This window comes from Bubalus kerabau, chromosome 10, assembly GCF_029407905.1.
Source record: "Bubalus kerabau isolate K-KA32 ecotype Philippines breed swamp buffalo chromosome 10, PCC_UOA_SB_1v2, whole genome shotgun sequence".
Lineage (NCBI taxonomy): Eukaryota > Metazoa > Chordata > Mammalia > Artiodactyla > Bovidae > Bubalus > Bubalus kerabau.
Window position 1 is genome coordinate 11453206 of NC_073633.1, and position 21300 is coordinate 11474505.

The window sequence follows — 21300 nt, forward strand, 5'->3', positions numbered from 1 at the left end:
TTGTATTAAAGTTGCTCAGTTGTGTCCGACTCTTTGTGACCTCATGGAATTCTCCAGGCCAGAATACTGGAGTGGGTAGCCATTTCCTTCTCCAGGGCATCTTCCCCACCCAGGGATTGAACCTAGGTCTCCCGCATTGCAGGCAGATTCTGTACCAGCTGAGCCACAGGGGAAGCCCCCACATTGTATTAGATACTATAAGTAGTCTAAAGATGAATTAAAGTACTCAGGAGGGTATGCATAGGTTATATGCAAATACTATGCCATTTTATATAAGGACTTGAGCATCTGTGGACTTTGGAATCTGCAAGGGTCCTAAAACCAATCCCCTCATATCGAAGGAGGACTGACTACGGTTTAATTGGCAGGTGAAGGCAGGGCCACGTGGGCTTGACAGAAGGAGCTGAAGGTGATCAAAAGAGCGTGTGTTTATTGAGTTGGTTACCCTCCCCATCCCTGCCCTGGGCAGCTGAATTTCAGTCCACAGCTGACCCCATGCCAGCAAAGTCCCCGCAATCTCGAGCATTACTGATGAAGTTGATGGAATGCTAGCATCTCTGTACTTTCTACTTGCCCACGTGGGGCACTGTGTGCATAAGTGGCGGGAGAAGGCCCTTAGGGAAATGGGGGTCCTGGTAAGGTGGAAGTAAGTCATGTTAAAAGATAAACTGAGCTCTGTTAAAATTAAAGAGTTTGAGCGAAAAATTGATATGGCAATGACACTGCAAGTGGTTTTCTAACCACTCCAGCTGGAGCTGGAGGAGAGACCTTTATGGAGAAAGGCAGAAGCTAACTAAGGACATTATTGATTGGCTATGGCTTAAAGCATTTTCGGCTGTTTGTGATCTGTTGTCTGTAGGTTTCCACTTCGTAACCTTGAGATGGTTACAGGCTTAGATTTTGGTTTGCCTATGCCGGCTGCCATGGCATTAAAGCCTTAGTCTAATGGCCTCCTTGCTTAATGAATTTAACAGGTTGTATGCACTGAAGTGACGCTGGCAGGGGGATGTGGGTGGGCCACCAACAGTGTCCACTGCAGCTGGAGACCATCACATGGGAATGCTATGATCTGTAGACTTGCATTTGAGAACAAATTGTCAACCTAAATAAAGAGGTAAACCGAGGCAAGTTTAAATGGCCAGACATCGTTTACTCTGGAATAAAAGAGGAATTGTAATTTAGGAAATGCAAATTGTAGCTAGCTTTAAGCATGTCTGTTGAGGATTTGGGGCAGACTGTATTTATGGAAAAGGTATATAAAGAGCAGGTCATCCAGCCAAAGTCCAAGCAGTAAGTCCATTGGCTTAAGTATGACGAGAGACTCTTGGTGCATGTTTATTGGTCAGAAAATAAGCTTCCATTCTTCTGTAAATCAGGCTTCTAGGGGAAATCATTATTCCTGTTATTAAGTTTCATTTTCCTGAGGGTCCATGCATGAGATTTTCCGTTTCACATACTCTGGTTCCAGTTTGGATTGAAATCCTTTCACAAAATTAAGAGACAATTATGACTTTAACTATACTAACATCTGGAAACATTAGTCTACAATGTTTCTGGAGGAAAAAAAACCTAATTGCTATTCACATTCCACCTGTGTGTGTGTGCATGCTAAGTCTTTTCAGTTGTGTCCCATTCTTAGCAAACACACGACTATAGCCCACCAGGTTCCTCTGTCTGTAGGATTCTCCAGGCAAGAATATTGGAGTAGGTTTCCACGCCCTCCTCCAGGGGATTTTCCTAACCAGGGATCGAACCCTCATCTCTTACCTTACCTGCATTGGCAGGTGTGTTCTTTACCACTAGTGCCACGTGGGAAACCCTTACATTCTACTTACCTATGGTTTATTTCTCACATAAGTTATCTAGTGAATTGTCTAACTCAACCTTGTCTCCATTTTTGTAATAGTTTACTGCCAGTTTGAATTTCTTCTCTTTTGAATAGTCAGATAGGATAGGGTAAGCAAGAGGAAATTTATTTTCTAGTGTGTTTACTCCACTTCTTCAAATCAGACAACTTTTAAAATTACAGAGTAATAATTCTGAAAAATATTATAAGTCAAACTCTCAGTTCAGTTCAGTTCAGTCACTTAGTCGTGTCTGACTCCTGGAAACCCCATGGAGAGCAGCACGCCAGGCTTCCCTGTCCATCACCAACTCCCCAGAGCTTGCTCTAACTCATGTCCATTGAGTCCGTGATGCCATCCAACCATCTCATCCTCTGTCATCCCCTTCTCCTCCCACCTTTTATCTTTCCCAGCATCAGGGTCTTTTCCAATGAGTCAGTTCTTCGCATCAGATTTACAAAAACTTCATTATTGTCTTTATAAGATGATGTTCAACTGTGGGAACAGTGAGTACAGATAAGCAGGAATTCTGTCTCATGTTGAGGTGGGAAGCTTTTTGTCGAAGCATCTTTTTATAACAGATGCTTTCAATGGCTCTTGCATTACAACACCCCTGAGAGGAAAGGATGGTTAATATTTATGCTAACTGGATGGCTCAGCAGGTAAAGAATCCACCTGCAATGCAGGAGACACAGAAGATGCGGGTTTGATCCCTGGGACAGAAAAATCCCGTGGAAAATGAAATGGCAACCCACACCAGTATTCTTGCCTGAAAAACCCCATGGTCAGAGGAGCCTGGCGGGCTACAGTCCAATGAGTTGCAAGAGTCAGACAAGACTGAGCGACTAAGCACTCAGAAAAGAAAATTACTCCTGGAGGTCACTGACTGTTTTGAGTCGAAGTCCAGCAAGAATCCTCCTGCCCATTGTCACTCACTCCAGTAAGATCAGATCGAGTCTGGCTCAGAAGCAAAGAAAAGTTCTAGTACTGGAGAGGGAGGAGCTTGGTTCCTGAGCACAGCCTCTCCACACAGGCCCTCCGCAGGGCTGCTCTGAGGCGCTCTCGTGGTGCGGGGAGGGGAGAGGGCCGTGGCCTTCGCCGTGCTGCGCAGGCGCTTTGCGCTCAGCACTTCCGACGGAGGTGCCGGGCGCAGCCCTGTTGTATTGAAGCGCGGGCAGCAACTCTTCAGCACACTGTTCGTGGACTTGGGGTGTTGGTGTGGCAGTTCTGCACCGGAAACTCTTAAGGCCTTTGCATATGGCTCCCTAGAGGTATGTGGAACTAGTCTAAGCACAAAAGAAGAGGTTAAACTTTATCATCTAGATTCCATCTTGTTTTTCCAGGGAAACTCAGTGGGCTCAGTGGTGACAGATATTCAGATATTTTTGTCTCCTAGCCTCCAATTCGAAATTAGTTTGCGAGTGTATATATACGTGTGTGTGTGTGTGTGTGTGTGTGTGTGTGTGTGTGTATATATATATACTTTTTTTATTTTATTTTGTATGTGCAACTTTACTTCCATGGGTTGGGGAATTAGGGTCTGAGGTGAATTTCAAGCGTGAAAAGCACTTGTTGATCTGCAGTATTTACTCTATACAGTAAATCAAATGGTTCTTGCTATTCCCTTGGGAATTTGTCCAAAAATCATGAGGTATCAGATAATGTCTGGCCTTAGAAACCTCAGAAGTTCATTTGGGGTTGGTGAGTCTTAGAGCAAATCCCTGGTCTCTCCTGATCACCAGTCCCTCCCCCTCCCACTGAGCAATGATCTCAGTTGTAGAGGCCCTACCTTAAAAACAACCCTTAGTTGTACAACAAAAATGAAGGATTTAGAGTGCCAGTGGGTCCTAGTGTGAAAGTGCAAGGGTTGAGTGTATTCTGTTGTGTCACATACTCTTGGGAGTAGTTAGGGTTGTACAGCACAAGAACGGTAACACAATAATTGGGACAAATCATCCATTCTCAAACTTTTTGTTTTTAGGACCCCTTACCCTCTTAAAAATTATCAAACAAACCAAAGAGCTTTTGCTTATGTGTGTTACATCTATTTATATTTACCATTTGAGAAGTAAAATGAGAAAAAAATCTAAGTATTGGGAAGCTGACAAGCTCATGGTAGAGAATATGAGTTTCCAATATTCTAATTTATTTTCAGAGATTGTTGTTGTTGTTCAGTTGCTCAGTCATGTCCGATTCTTTGCAAACCCATGGACTGAAGCATGCCAGGCTTTTCTGTCCTTCACCATCTCCCTTAGTTTGCTCAAACTCATGTCCATTGAGTCAGTGATGCCATCCAACCATTACATCTTCTGTTGTCCACTTCTCCTCCTGCCTTCAATCTTTCCCAGCATCAGGGTCTTCTCCATTGAGTCAGTTCTTTGCATCATGTGGCCAAAGTATTGGAGTTTCAGCTTCAGCATCAGTCCTTCCAATAAATATTCAGAACTGATTTCCTTTAGGTTTGACTGGTTTGATCTCCTTGCATTCCAAGGGACTCTCAAGTGTCATCTCCAGCACCACATTTTGAAGGCATAAGTTCTTCATCATTCAGCCTTTTTTATTGTCCAGCTCTCACATCCATACATGACAGCTGGAAAAACCATAGCTTTGACCATATGGACCTTTGTCAGCAAAGTGATGTCTCTACTTTTTAATATGCTGTCTAGGTTTATCATAGTTTTTCTTCCAGCGAGCAAGCATTTTTTAATTTCATGGCTCCAGTCACTATCTGCAGTGATTTTGGAGCCCAAGAAAATAAAATATATCACTGTTTCCATTGTTTCCCCATCTATTTGCCATGAAGTGATGGGACCACATGCTATGATCTTCATTTTTTGAATATTGGGTTTTAAGCCAGTTTTTTCACTCTCTGTTTCATCTTTATCAAGAGGCTCTTTAATTCCTCTTCGGTTTCTGCCATAAGGGTAGTGTCATCTGCATATCTGAGGTTGTTGATATCTCTCCCCAGAATCTGGATTCCAGCTTGGTGCTTCATTCAGCCCAGCATTTTGCATGATGTACTTTGCATATAAGTTAAATAAGCAGGGTGACAATATACAGCCTTGATGTACTCCTTTTTCCATTTGGAACCAGTCTTTTGTTCCATGTCCAGTTCTAACTTTTGCTTCCTGACCTGCATATAGGTTTCTCAAGAGGCAGGTCAGGTGGTCTGGTTTTCCTGGTCTGGTTTTCCCATCTTTTTCAGAATTTTCCACAGTTTATTGTGATCCACACAGTCAAAGGCTTTGCATGTAAGCAAATTTGCTGGCTGTTCCTGGTGAAGAACTTTCTGTGTTTTGATTAGAAATAATGTGGGGGATGCATGTTGATGTATGGCAAAACCAATACAATATTGTAAAGTAAAAAAAAAAAAAAAATACAAAAAATTAAAAAAAAGAAATAATGAAAAGGAAAGTAGGTGTAAAACCTGAAGAACTTACCCTTTCCAATATTTTGAAATGCAAATACACGCACACACCCACACACACACACATATACAACACACACATGCATTTTGTATTTGAGCGTGTGTATATGTCTGTGTATACATAATAAACTTCTAGTACAAAGGGCAGAACATTGAGGCAATAAAAAATACAAATGTAAAGAACAGGTTTTTGACATGTATCTCTGCTCTTGATACAACATAGTTGGGGAGAACAGAGATAAATGATTGATTTTTCCAGAGTGTGTTTAAAACAACAGGAAGTTTTGATTCGCTCTGGAAGAGAAACCTGCTCTATGTTCGACCTGTTCTTTGAAGAATGTCGAAGCCTGGGCAACTAGCTCTTGGGTAACTGTGATCGGCAGTGCAGGCTTCTTTCTTAAGATCACAGGTTGCCCTTTATTTCTTAAGCTGCAGTTTTGTGCTGTTATTTTTCCCTCCCCATCTGATTCATTCTGAGTCATGGGGAGCACACTCTCATTGTGATGGGGTACACTGCAGAGAGAGCTGCCTTGCTTGTTCTGCACCATTAAATGCTTGCTTGAGTCTTCCTATAAGAAATAGTTTGGAGAGTCACGACACAGGGGGAAAAATGGGAGTATGAGGATTCTGCCTGAAAAGGCAGGATTAGTAGAAATGAGATTAACTAAGCGAGTTTTCCGTTGTTTTCCTAGGAAAAAAAATACTGAACTAATGTTTGTGAAATCTCTGTGTGTCACAATTCTCAAACAACCAAATAGCTTTTAACAGCGGCATTCTCTCCTGATGGAAGATTCCGTTCGAGCATACCAGGTTCCTAGGCAGGCGATGTAGGCTGAGGGGAGGGATCACCTTAGTGGCAGAACAGCATTACCAAATGTCACATCTCCTTGGTCATTAGTCTTCCCCATATACATATTCGTCTAATCCCTCAGTGGGGAGTTGAAGGATGTCATCCAGTCTCACCGAAAAGACATGATTTTCCAGGATGTGGGAACCTTCTGTTCATTAAGCTGAAGCTGAGTGTACCTTGATGAGTTTAATCTGAACATAATGACCCTGAACTCAGTGGGAGTCACTTCCCAGGATATAGGACAAGGGCAGTATACCTTGAGGATATTGAAAGCTGGAATAGGATGGAAGTGTGGTACATTTCTCTTCTTTCCTCCTTCTTTCTGTGCTTAATACAGTTATTTCAAATATAAGTATGATACATTTAGAAGATGGAGACAATGAATCAAAAATCACTCTTTGACCTCTCTTTTGCCTCAAATCATTGAAATCTAATTTATTTGCTATAACAGTAATAATTCCCTTCACAAGACTCAGGAACAATAGCACGTAGTAAAATGACAGAAAATGCAATTTATTCCATTAATGGTGAGCAATTGGAACAAACCATATTGATTTAGAAATCATTCTGTGTGTAATTATGTGTGTGCTTTGTGTTAAGGGAAAAAATACATAAAATGGAAGGATGTGAGGGAATAAAACATCTTTTCATTGGCATGATATGATCCTTTTGCTTGAGAATCTTTCTATAGTTATAAGTTATAAAAAAGCATATTTGAAAAAAAGCATATTTGCCCCCGAAACTGTGTAGCTTGCAGTAAAATCCATTTTCAGCACTTCAGAATTCAGCTCACGTAGCCATCTTGTAGGCTGTAAGGAGGTTCAAGCTGTTCTAAAACAGTCATCACGATCCATTACACTTTGTTCCCTGCAGCTTTTGTTCCCAGTTGCGTGTGATACTGTTGATTATGAAAGAAAATTTAAAATATATGCTGACTTTACATTTGGAAGGATTATAGTTTCACTTGTTCAAAGCATTCTTGACTATATTATACCTTCTAGAATATAGTATGAAAACCCAGGGCAAAGGTAACATTTCAAAAAAGGATATGTCAAATTAGTATTCCTTCTTTGTTAACAGAATTATCTTAAGAGAAAAATACTTTGTGAGAGTGTGAGTTTGTTTAAATGTGGGAAACAGAGCCAATAATTTAAGCCTGAAAGGTTTACTGCAAATACCTATATTACTGAAGCAAAAGCATTTTGCCTTGATACACAATAAAGAAAATTTATCTTTAATTGGAGATTGTATTGATTTTTAATTAATAATAAAATGCATCATATCTAGTATATTAAAGTATGTTTAGAATATAAGTATTCTCTTTTTGGATGTTGAATATTATAGAGAAAGACCTACTTTGAGATGTAACATATTTGAAGGGAAAACACATATTTTTATATTAGTTTATTCCTTCAAGCTCTAGGCAAAACTGAATGTTTTCTCCCAGGAACCGACTCCTGCTCCTTTTGATCATTATTACTTAATATATTCCGGTTATTAGATCTTCTTTGAGACCTTTTATACTTTCCTTCTCTATGTAATCAGTTACCATGTCCTACCAAGTTGTCTTCTTTTTATTTTTTTTTTAAGTATAGTTGGTTTACAGTGTTGTGTTAGTTTCAGGTATACAGCAAAGTGATTCATATATTTATATGTACATGAATATATTTTTATATGCTCTTTTCAGATTCTTTTCCATTATAGTTTATTACAAAATGAATATAGTTCTAAGTTTTCTCTTTTAAAAAGAAAATCCTTCAAAGAATCAGAGATTTTTATGTCTTAGAAGAAAGTTTCTGTAGTCCAGTTTTTTCAAGAACTTTTTCTTGAAAGTAAACAGAACCTTTTCTCTGAATGATACCTAGAAGCCCCCAATTTACTATTATCACTGTTATTACTGCTGAGTCTGATTTGGTTGAAGCAAGGGTAGACAGGAAGGTCATAGACCTCTATCTGTTTGGTCCATTTTTCTTGGCTTGCTGTCACCTTCAAAGATACTTTATTAAACAAAGGTCCAGAGATTAAGTGTCTTGTCTAAGATCGTTAAGACAGCTAGTGCAGAGCTGAGACTAGAAGTTGCTACAATTTAGAGCCATTTGGATCCATCACCCATAACTATTGCTATCACCACCAGCTGCTGCTAAGTCGCTTTAGTCGTGTCCGACTCTGTGCGACCCCATAGATGGCAGCCCACCAGGCTCCCCCATCCCTGGGATTCTCCAGGCAAGAACACTGGAGTGGGTTGCCATTTCCTTCTCCAATGAATGAAAGTGAAAAGTGAAAGTGAAGTCGCTCAGTCGTGCCCGACTCTTAGCGACCCATGGACTGCCGTCTACCAGCCTCCTCCATCCATGGGATTTTCCAGGCAAGAGTACTGGAGTGGGGTGCCATTGCCACCAGAGACCTGGCTTATTGCAATACATTCTTAGCTGTCTTTGATTTCTCCCCTTGTACAGCCTCATCTACGGAACAGAAGGTATTTTGTGTTCCTTGGTACAGCAAGCTCCTATGGCTCTCCACTGCCTATATAAGCAAGCCCCAGTCTTTATGGGTTTACTTCAGGCTTCTTATAAGCCACTTACATTGTTTCCCAATCAAAAGCCACCATGCCAGCCGGTTTGCTTTCTTCACTGATCATTGAACTATCTCCAAGTCTTTTTTTTTTTTTTTTTAAATATATTCCCTTCTGCCTGGAATGCTGACTTTCCATTGAACATTCAAGGCACAGATCAAGATCCTTGAAACCTGTCCTAACTATACAAGTTCATAGTTAATCCTTTTGTCTTTTGGAGGATAGCATGTATTCTGTACCATTATTTTGGCTTTTAAAATTCAAATTGGTAAGGATATGTATTGTCCAGTCAGTAAAAATGTAAGTTCTGCTAGGACATGGACCATAGCTTATTCTGTATGCAATACTGATGCAGTGCTGGGTGAGAACCAACTATATTTTATGAGTGAATTAAATTGAACTGAGGTGATGAAAAATTCTCCCTGCTCTTGATCACCACACAGGAATCTACTGCAGCCTTTTTCATGTAGCAGATGATAAATATTTCATCCATTTCATCCTTTGTCCTTTCCCACTTTAAAAAATTGAATCTAAAAAGATTTTCTATTTGATCATACTCTGTAACTATGCCATCAACCTAATCATTAAGCATTCCTAGTTGAATATAACATATCAATAATAATGTAAATATTTTATTGCAAATGCCTATTTTTATAAGTTCTCAGTAAATGTCTTTATACTTACATAGTACAATAAATATGATACCTGTTCAAAAATTAAGATTCACATCAAAAGCTGTATTTGCTTCTAGAGCAGAGGCTGTCCACACCTCTCTCATATCCAGATGACAGACTCAGGCAGGACTCCAGGATTTGTTTACCTATACACCTACAATTAAAATTCAGAAGGCAGAGTTCTATGAAATGAAAAATAGAGTCAGATGCTTATTGATTATTGGTTTGACAATGACAAATAGATTTGATAATTAGGTTATGTGATGAGTATTCTTGATATACTTTGTTAATACCTTTCTTAAAAATATGCAAGCTGAAGACTTAAGTCAGTTTATTGAAAGTTTAACAAAAGCAATATATATTAACAATATTGACTATTGAATATAATTAAAAATGTCTTAGTTTTCCCAGCTTGTTCTTAGGCTATAGGAAATGATGCTAAATGAAAGCTTAAGAGATACAGTTAATGGCTATTTAATCAGTCTTGGAAAAAACTTTTTGGTGTCTCTAATGATAGATAACAAATCTCTTCACAATTCAGGATGATTTCTGTTTCTTTGTTTTCAACAAAACTGAGGAATGTCTAATTGAGTTGTTAACCCATGGATCACAAAAGTAATATTTGAAGATGTGCCATTGTGTGGTTTTGGAATATAAAGTAAAAGATGTTCAGAGATGAATGACATTTCCATAACAAATTTTGCTCCAATTCCATCTATTTATACATGTGAACAAAGATTCTCAGAGCTCACAAAAAACACTTTATAATTGTTACTGAACCCAGTCAGATGTCCACTCATCCTTCTGAACCAAACTTCAGTGTAAGGTCTTACAGAAGCCTTCTCTAAGTCATTTCTCAAAAGTAGGTTCCCTAGACTTCTTTTTAATAGCTTAACACCTTAATCTTTTCCTGAGTATCTCTTATGCCAGTTAGAACTTTAAAATTTGAATATTTATTTATTTATTTATTGTGAGTCCTTTAGGGCAAGTACCAGTTCCATCTTTCTCACTGCTGTATTGCCAAGAGAGTCCAGCACAGAGATGGTGTTAAAGACAGTGAAAAGAAATTATTTATGGCTTTTGTTAAAGATGATAAGGCAGATTTTATTTAGTTTTGTTGTGACAAATATAGGGACCACATTGATAGACTTTTTCAGTGAGAACAGAGATTGGGCTCAGTTCTGAATAGAGCATGGGCAAGTGGGAATTTAGGATGGGGGTCAGTGGATGAAAAATCCCTAAGGAAAATGCCAAGAGCAAGGTGGAATTCTGGCTACACCTGTATAACAGGGGTCTTATGGAAGATAGGCCAGGGTGATCAGATATCACCTGGTGGTCGGCAGATGATGAGGAGCGTCATCAAATATTGGGTGGGTGGGGGTGTTCTTGTTACAGTGACTTAGCAGAGTTCTTCTTAAAACTGAATTTTACAAGGAGTACACAGATGAGCCTTTGAGAAGTGTTTAGAAGCCTGACTAAAGTTTGGTCAAGCAAAGACTCTGTGTCAGTGGGTGCATAGAAGTGACTCAGTGTTTATTGAAGTGAATATTTGTTGAATAACAACGGCTTATTCTTAATATCTGCATGTGGTCACAGATACTGGTAGAGTATTATTACTCATTTAAGGAAGAAGAAATTCTATATTCATGAAAGATCTCAAGAAAACTTCACAAATAGTTCCATGGAGCCAATAAAGATTATATACATAAAGAGACTTGCAAGGTGTTAAAATAATTACTCAGATGTTGGCTAGTCCATGTTAATTCTCTGCAACACTGAATTCTCTGAGATGCAGTCACCAGAGTGGGTTCAGATTTGCAGGAGATTTTTTTGAGGAAAATGTATATTAAAGATAAAGGGGAGAAAGCTGGAGTAGGTGGGGAATTCTTCAGACTGTGAGGCAATTAAGACACTTTTGAAGGACAGTGAAAAGGAAGGAGAATTTGACAGAAAAGTTTCTGACTTCATTATGTGTCTAAGAATGTGCCAAGCAAATCAATGAAGAGTTCTCCAGCCTGCCACCCATTAGAGGAGTTTCATATCCTACAAGATGGACCTACACTAGGACCACTGCCATGTGGAACCAAGACTGGGGAGGGCCCAGGGGAAAGAAAGCGAGACCTTGGTGCAAACATGGTGGTGGATCCCAAGGGATGCAGCTGAGGCTGTTGGTCCATTGTGCTCATGCCAGCAGGAGAACTGAGTGGTGCACTCACATGGCATTCACACCCAGAAATCTAGAAGTGTATCATCTGTCCAACATACTGTAGTTTATCTATACACAGTGCTGGGGGCAGGGCCCATATTTTTTTAAATTTTTATTGACTAGTTTGTAATTAATGACATACATGTTCCTCCATGAATTTGACTGAGTTCATTCAATAATGCTACCAAACTTCTTGGCCTAACTTGTGTTTGCCATCAGCTTACTGAATATTCCAGACAATATGGATCTCACTTCTTCATGAGCATTTACTGCTTGGAACTGACAGGTTGGTCTTTGGTTATTCCAATGTTGGATTAAAGAACAATTAAAAAAAATGAGGAATAGAGATAGGACTTTAGCGAACAGTCCTCACTGTTGTTGAAGTTCTCTGGCACAGCCACTTCCAAAATATTGCAACATGTAGGAATTCAAAGGAACAGAAATTCAGAAATATTTAGTCATAAAAGCACCTCCAGTTCCAGTGGCTAATCACTATTACTTGGCAGTGAGTTCCACTTTGGAGAAATGTAAAGACCTAGGGATAATAAGCACTTGTAAAGGCTGGAGAAGATCAATTCCTGTCTTCTCCTTGGCGTTTCATCTGCCCTCAGCAGTTACAATTAAATCATCAATTCCATTCGCCCCTGGAGGAGTTTTGTTAATGGCACTGTTACTATCCTTGTCAAGTCACCCTTGGAGGAACAGTTTCAAGTGTGGTCACCATGGTGATGCCATATGGGTCAGTATTCACTCTCACTCTGAGGTGACCCAGACTTCACAGACCTTGATTTTAGGCCAGGCTTGTACTCTCTTTATATGTAATTATGAATCAATCACGTAGAGCACTAATACTCATCGTCAGAGGTCTGATATTGAAATAGCATTGAGGGGTAAAAAGCTTCCAGATTTCCTCTCTCTTATTATCTGACCTTCCCTCCCCAGGGCAACTTGGTTTTGAGTGGCTGTGTACTTGCATGATGGTTTTGCTGGGTGTCCCTTTATATATTTTTTCTTCTCTTCTGATTCTTTACATTAGATACTTGTAGAGTATTAGAATTAGGAAATGCAAGGAATAAAAATTTTTCATGTATAGTGACCACCTGTTTTCATCATCAAAGTAATATAAGGACCGCTGGTCAAGATAGGATCAGAAACCTCTCTAATCTCTGTTTCATGAATTGCCATGGTGATAGGAAGGGAGTAGAATTGGGAAAGGACCAGAACTTATAAAATCCATGTGAAATTTATTTCTGACTTGGACATTGGCTGATTCCTATTGTAACTGTGAAGAATACCATCTTCTAAAAAAGTCCCTTTGCATCCTCTCAGGACTTTAGAGATTGTGGCTGATGGGGAATATGTTCTTGTGTTTGTAATGCTGTTTTAGTTTTACCCGTACATTTGCCACGAAGAAGGAAAACTGTAATATCCTGTGGTGGTTTGAGGGTGTTAATGGTGTCAAGCAAGAATTGCAATGGAGAATCTCAACTGGAGGACCCCTTTCCAACTACTCTTTCAGCAAGAATGCTGATACCTGAAGAAAGAATGTGCCCTCCAGTGAGAGAGAGACACACAGAGAAACAGGAACACACACACACACACACACATACAGAAAGAGAGACAGAGATGGACAGATAGACACACACAAACATGCAGTGAGCTCTAACCATCATGGCCACAGCAGTACTGCAGAGCTGACTAGAAGGAAGAGAGACTTTCATGCTTTCATGCTAATCAATGGTGTGGATTTAATCCTCACCATAAAGTCCATGGAACAAGAATGAGGGCTGGTCTGTGATCAGACACAAGGGGCTCTGGGGAAAGGAGACAGCACAACACTGAAGAGAAAGAGGGGAGAAGGCACAGGAACAACTGGGCTCATAGTAGAGGATCTAGACAGCTGCATCCCAGATACTATTTCCTGATCACTCTGGTTAAGGTAGTTTCCTGTGTTCTACAGAATACCAGTTCTGTTTAGATAGGACACACCAAAAAGAGGATTCCATAATCAAATAAATTAGGAGATACTTCCTATCATACCCTCCCAGGTGGAGGTGTATAATACACTGTAGAGTTGTGTGAAGTAAAAAAGCAGTCTAACTTTATTTAAACCCAGTGTTTCTCAAACTTTTTGAATATAAAACCTTATTTAGATATTGACTGTTTATATCTAATGGAAAGTGTGTCCTGTTGAATACATTATGGAAATGCCATGGTAGTGGTTATCACCATATAATGTAGAGCCGTGAGAACTGGATATCAGAATCCAGAATTCCGATAAATGTACTCAACTCTAGTGCATCAGGGTCATCTGGAAATTTGTAAAAAATGCCCATTTCAGATCTCATCCTTAATCTAAGAAATCTGAATCCAGATGATCAGGTCTTATGATCTATACTTTGAAAATGTTTCCCCGGTGATTATTATGAGCCAGTCCAGAACCATTCTATGGATCAGCCTTTAGACACCATGGGCTCAGGGTGTTCCAATTAAGCTTCTGTTGGCTCTGTGATCAACTCAGATAATCCATGTAGGTAGTGTTATATATGCTGCTGCTGTTCAGTTACTGAACTGAATATAGTCTACCTGTACTTCAGAGCCCAAATTCTGGTGCCCAAGGCAAGCAAAACCCAGTAATTTTTCTTCTTCCAGATTTCTACTTTAACAAAGTTAGTTTTTCTGAATGTGTTACCTTTTATTTTTAAATAAAAACAATACTATTTAAGGAATTTAATGAAAGGTAGATGACAGGATAGCATACAGAATAATTTTATGAATCTGCAATTCAAGTATAGAAGGATTTAATCTAGGGAAATAAACAGACTAAACTGCCCTTTTAGTATTTTGGTAGAAATGACACTGATTGTATATGGAGTGACAGTTGAGTGGAGAGAAACCTGGCCACCTTTCTTGCAGAATCTACTCCAACAGTCTGCTGAGGCTCTTCCGTAGACGTCTGCACCATCCTTAGGGCTTAGCTTGACTGTTTACTTGAATGTGATGAAGCGTGAATGGTGATGGTTCTGATAAGGTTGTGGTTGTTGTTCAGTCACTGAGTCATGTCCAACTCTTTGCCACCCCATGGACTGCAGCATGCCTGGCTTCCCTGTCCTTCACTGTCTCCTGGGGTTTGCTCAGACTCATGTCCATTGAATCGGTGATGCCATCCAACTGTCTCATCCTGTCATCCCCTTTTCCTCCTGCCTTCAATCTTTCCCAGCATCAGTCTTTTCCAATGAGTTGGCTCTTTGCATCAGGTGGCCAAAGTATTGCAGCTTCAGCTTCAGCGTCCGTCCTTCCAATGAATATTCAGGGTTGATTTCCTTTAGAATTGGTTGATTTGATCTCCTTGCCATCCAAGGGACTCTCAAGAGTCTTCTCCAACACCACAATTCCAAAGCATCAATTCTTTGGTGCTGACCGTAGATTCTTTAAACTTAGCTAAGAAATTATGATTCCATGGTCAGAAACAACTGTGTCTAGTAATGATTTGATGTTGCCAATGTCTGTAAAGAGTCTTGATGGTTACAGTAAAGTAGGTAGGATTGGAACTTTAAGAAAAACTCCAAAAGTCTAGATTGTTCCTGTGAAATAGATTTATTTTTTCATCAAGATTTCTTGGTTTAGCTCAGTGGAGAGGAACACACATTTGCTGGTCTATTCAGAGAAACCTTCCAGGTGATGTTTTCCTGGTTCCCTTCTACATATAATGATTAATTCCAAGGCAGTATACCTAAATTAGAAGACCCCAAAGACTGTTAGGTGAGAAGTTTGCCTTTGAAGCAGAAATTGTCCAGCAGAAAAGGAATGTGATACTTTGAGGATGTGCTTCTGAAATGTGAATGAACATATGAATCACCTGGGATCTTGTTGAAATGCAGATTCTGGTTGAGCATAGCAGGGGTAGGGCCTGAGATTCTGCATTTCTTGCATGCTCCTGGGTAATGCTGATGTGTCATGAGCCACACTGATGTTCTAAGCTATTTGGAAAGTATCCTCTTTGGGAGCATATCTGGAAGCACAAGAGAACAGTGTATTTATTATATTTCACCCAGAAGCATTCTGAACAAACTGTGTGGAAGTGCAGCTGGACGGTTACACAGAATTAAAAAGTGTTTCCTCTCTATTTTTCACCTTTGCAACACTTGTGGCTGCCAGTTGAACAAGGCTAGTGCAGCGTGAGTGGCTGCCAGTGGACAGTGATGAAAAGAAGATTTACTGAAAAAGGTTTCTTATAAATAATTTGGAAATACTTTTGGAATCCATTTCTTGGCAATGGAAATAGAACATTGCAGGTCCTTTTATCATCAAGTGATTGATTTATATGTGGGAAGTCCTCGGTGCTTCTGGAATTACTTAATGATGCTATGCCACTGTCTATAAATGTGAGAGGATATTGTACAGCACATGAAAATCCCAAAGGAAGGAAGCCACATGGGATCATGCTGTCTTTGCACAGTCATCTAATACAAGGTTTTGCTGGAGAACTGGGTGACATAATCTGTTTCCCATGAAATGGCCCCTTGGGGATAGATTAGAGCCAAAACAGGAATCCACAAAAGAAGTCCATTATGTTTGGACAAGCATCTGACCAACCTTTTTTGTGTTTTTCTGGGCATATGATCTCCTCTTTTTTTGTGACTCACTTGTCAAGTACATTTTGCCCACACACAGGACATATAATAGTCTGAAAGTCAATTATGTTCGTCCCAGCTGTAAACTGACTGCAGAGATGACTAAAAACACCATGGAATTGAACCTAGAATAATAATTTTGCTGTTTTTGTTCAATGCTGTATTAGGAGAAAAAAAGATTTTGAGGGCTACTGGATTGGTAAAACTTGGTATGAATTGGTGATAATATAGTGATAATTTATCATGTGTGGAGACAGGGTGGATGCAAGAATTATTTGTACTGTTATTTTACTGAGTTGGTTTTGTTATTGACTGTACAAAGGAAATTAGTCCCATGTCATACATATTCACATTTTTTCCATAGTTTGCCTTTTTCTTTGGATTTTGTTTAGTGCCCTTATCCACACATACATTTTGAAATTTGTGTTGCCTTCATACTACCAAGTTCCCCCACTGAAGTGAAGTGAAGTGAAAGTCGCTCAGTTGTCCGACTCTTTGCGACCCCATGGGCTATATAGTCCATGCAATTATCCAGACCAGAATACTGGAGTGGGTAGCCATTTCTTTCTCCAGGGGATCTCCCCAACCCAGTAATCAAACCCAGGTCTCCCACATTGCAGGCAGATTCTTTACCAGCTGAGCCACAAGGGAAGCCCGAAGTGTACAACTCAATAACATTTAGTGAATTCAGAGTTATGCAGTCATCTGCTGTAGTCTGATTTCAGAATATTTCCATTACCCCCAAAACAGTCCTTGTGCCATTTGCAATTATTATAATTTTTGATCTCTTTGACATTTATTTGGGTGGAAGGAGTGGGTTAGGAATACAGCTATTTTTTCCAAATGGCTAGCCTGTTGCTCCAATATTTCTGCCTCACAGAATCGAAATACCACCTTTTATCATTAGCTAAATTTTTATTTATACTTGTGTTTAGCTCAGTATTCTAATCTGTTCCATTAGTTGATGTTTATTAGTCTTGGATGGTCATATTTTTATAAGTGAAAGTAACTCAGTCATGTCCAACTCTTTGTGACTCCCAAGGACTGTAGCCCACCAGGCTCTTCTGGCCAGGGGATTTCCTAGGCAAGAATACTGGAGTGGGCTGCCATTTCCTTCTTAGGGGATCTTCCCGACCCTGGGATCTAACCCAAGTCTCCTGCCTCAGAGGCAGATTCTTTACAGTCTGGGCCAAGTTAATGGAAAATTATGATGTTTTAATGGAGAAGGAAATGGCAAGCCACTCCAGTATTCTTGCCTGGAGAATCCCATGGACAGAGGAGCCTGGTGGGCTACAGTCCATTGGGTCACAAGAGTTGGACATGACTGAGCAACTAAACCACCGCCACCACATGATGTTTTAATTGTGGAGGTGCTAATTTCAGTTAGTCCCTTCTTTTTCAGATTTCCCCCAATACCTCATATGTCTAGTTTTAGATCATTCGGTAAAATGCTTCCTCCATGCCTTCATAGCTGCAGGTCATGCTGCTTTTAAGCTTCATTTTTGATGCCTCTAGTTGTAAGATGACTGCCTGTACTACAGTATATATATGTGTGTGTGTGCATGCTCAGTCATGTCTGACTCTTTTGACCCCATGGACTGTAGCCTTCCCGACTCCTCTGTCCATGGAATTTTCCAGGAAGAATACTGGAGTGGATTGCCATTTCCTTCTCCAGGGGATCTTCCCAACCCAGGGATAGAACCCTTGTCTCTCATGTTTCCTGCATTGGCAGGTGGGATCTTTACCACTGTGTCACCTGGGAAGCCCTCTACTACAGTATCATCTCTGAATTCCAGGTAAGGGAAGGGCAAAAGATGTTAGCTGATTGGTCTTCTTCTACAGAGCATTCTGGGAGCCTTGCCCAGTGGCCTGTGCTTTCATTTAGTTGGCCCAAACTCTATCTTATAGATACTTCTGGTTTCAAGAAAGCTGGGAGATGTAGTTTATCAGCTGCGCAGTTGCCAGCCCATTAAAAATCAGAATACTGTTCATAAGGAAGGAGATTAAATATGAGTAGATAACCAACAGTGTATGCCACTTTCCTGTTCTTGCACATTTTTGCAATGACGGGACCAGAAATATCTTGTTTTCTTTTTGTTCAGTGTAACATCATTGTGCGTTCACACTCTTCAATTCATATCACCATTTTGGTAGAGACCAATTTATATGCAAATACATAAGCTGAATCATATGACTGCTCCCAGTAAGAATGATGGTATCCGTTGTCTTTTGTGTGTACAGTCATTGGGGAACCCTAAACTTTTCTTTGGTTTTCACATTTTACCTGGTGATATTTGTGGCATATGTCTGTCATTTTATTTAACGCACAGGAGTTAGAGATTGTCAATTGGATAGAAATAGGGCAAAGGAAATGGGGATGATAAGGGAAGTTTATCAAGTATGCACAGCAGCATTTAGCTGTTAAATAGCAATGGTTAGTACTTCGCTGCCCAATTATTGACTATAAGATAATGGTTGAAAAATAAAATGAGCATATAAAGGATGTTCAATAGAGATGTTAATAATCTCTTTAGTGAGCATTATTGTTGTCAACATGAACTGCAGTAGTGTGCACTAATATTTAGGAAAGTGCTCTGTTAGTTTCCTCCACAACCATCCCCTGGCAACGTATGATTTCTCACTACCAGAATTTCTGTTTTGAAGGACACTCTGAGAGCCATTATAGAATTCTCATGTAGTAATAATGCTATTTTATATATTTTAAAAAGACATTTTCAAAGTATGGCTCTCATGGGTGGATCTAGGTATTGCAGGACCTGAAACTTAATTTAAAAAACTTAGGCCTTCTTTAAGAAGAGAATATAAAATGGATGTAAATGTGAAAACTTACTTATGATGAGAGTAGATAATAAAGACAATTGATAAATTTAAAAAGGTGGCAAATACACAGGTATCACAAAAATCCAGAAAAGTAATATAACATTATGTTTAACATAACCTCTCTAGTACTTTTTACCCCTACATTTTTTTTTTTTTTTGGCTACACAGTATTTGACTCTTCATATGGCTAAGACTTTGTAATGTTTTCTATAGAAAAAATAGAAAGATAATTTAATCTTTCCTCTGTTGTTCAGTTCAGTTGCTCAGTCATGTCTAACTCTTTGAAACCCCATGGACTGCAGCATGCCAGGCCTCCCTGTCCATCACCAACCCCCGAAGATTACTCAAACTGATGTCCACTGAGTCAGTAAGGCTATCCAACCATCTCATCCTGTGTCATCCCCTTCTCCTTCCTCCTTCAGTCTTTCCCAGCCTCAGGGTCTTTTCAAATGAGTCAGTTCTTCGCATCAGGGGTCAATATTGGAGTTTCAGCTTCAGTATCAGTCCTTCCAATGATTTTTCAGGACTGATTTCCTTTAGGATGGACTGGTTGGATCTCCTTAAAGTCCAAGGGACTCTCAAGAATCTTCTCCAACACCACAGTTCAAAAGCATCAGTTCTTGGGCATTCAGCCTTCTTTATAGTCCAGCTCTCACATCCATACATGACTACTGGAAAAACCATAGCTTTGATTAGAGGGACCTTTGTTGGCAAAGTAAGTCTCTGCTTTTTAATATGCTGTATAGGTTGGTCATAGCTTTTCTTCCAAGAAGCAAGCGTCTTTTAATTTCATGGCTGCAGTCACCATCTCCAGTGATTTTGAAGTCCCCCAAAATAAAGTCTGTTACTATTTCCATTGTTTCCCCATCTATTTGCCATGAAGTGATGGGACTAGACGCCATGATCTTAGTTTTCTGAATGTTGAACTTTAAGCCAACCTTTTCAGTCTTCTCTTTCACTTTCATCAAGAGGCTCTTTAGTTCTTTTCACTTGTAGTTGATTAGAATTTATTTTATAATAGCTAAAAAATGTGTCTTTGACTACTCATTCTTGGTAATATCAGGTAGTATTTAGGGTTCTTGTTAAATTTTGGAAAATCTTTGTTAAACTTCTTTTACATATGAGCTATAAGATCTCATTTTGAGTTTTCTTGTGCAGTAATGAATCTTAAGTACTTTTTGAACTGACAGAAAGTAGTCATTGACACTCATTTACCAGGTCGTCAAGTGTTATCCTAATTTTCCTAGCATATTACGAATTTTACATTATCTGACAGGAGAGAACTTCCCTTTTGACTAGGCATCGATGAGAATATCTTTTACTTGTTATTGTATATGTCTGATGTTGAAAGGATTTCCGCAGACTAGCAGCTGGATCCTTACCTATCATACTGTTTTCCTACCACTGCCTACAGAATTTCAGTGTCATATGCCATAGGACACAGTCACATCTCAATACAATGAGTGTACTTGCACCACTGTGTCCTGATGCTGAATTGGCACTTGAGTGGGTGGTGGTAGTATTCCTGGAAACCTTTCCCACAAGAGGATAGCTATCCATAACCTGCTTATACAGGAGTTGTCTGTGAACTACATAAATGTATCCCATCAACTCAGATGAAATTTATCCCCAGATGAACTTATACTTAGGTGAGTTCCCAAGAGCCACAGCCCCTCCAGCACTATACAGCATGATGGGAAACATGAAAGAGCAGAAATTGAGATGGCGAGTCATAATCTTAACCAATTACACCCAAGATTGCTTACTTTTGCAAATTTTACAAATTTTCTGAAAGAGTGAATGTAAGATTCCTCCCCTGGAAATACACTCTGTGGAGGAGTTTTGCTCGCAGTGTGTTTATTCGTGAGTGCCCTTAGGGTCGGTACCTGTGGGGTGAAATGGAAGAAGGCAGGATTGAGCAGAAAGAGAAGTTGAGTTGCCTCTGCTGACTTCATGAAGAACTCTGGAGCCTTCCAAGAGTCCTTGGCCTTTCCAAGTTGTCCAGTTTTTCATTTTCATTATTTATTTAAAGAGGTAAAACAGTCATATGGTAGAAAGTTCAAAATATTAAAAAAGAGTACCCAGAGGAAATTCATTCTCCTACCCTTGACCTTCAGTTCCCAGGTACCTTCTCCAGAGTTAACCTGTGTTACCACTTCTGTATATGTACTTTTAGAGATATTTCAAGCATGTAAAATCACATTTCAATTTTCTATTTTCTCCCTTGTATGCAAATGGCAGCATACTATACA

At 39.6% G+C, this 21300-nt stretch overlaps 1 long non-coding RNA gene across 2 annotated transcripts in view; it reads left to right on the top strand.

Moving 5' to 3' along the window:
• The first annotated feature begins 2935 nt into the window (after positions 1–2935).
• The window catches only part of LOC129620842 (uncharacterized), a 69942-nt gene continuing 51577 nt past the window's right edge, over positions 2936–21300 (top strand). Inside the window, exon 1 of one of the 2 annotated variants that reach the window (XR_008698744.1) lies at positions 2936–3115. This is a non-coding gene — a long non-coding RNA (uncharacterized LOC129620842). The remainder of the gene's footprint in view (positions 3116–21300) is intronic. The other variant, XR_008698743.1, reaches the window with a different exon arrangement.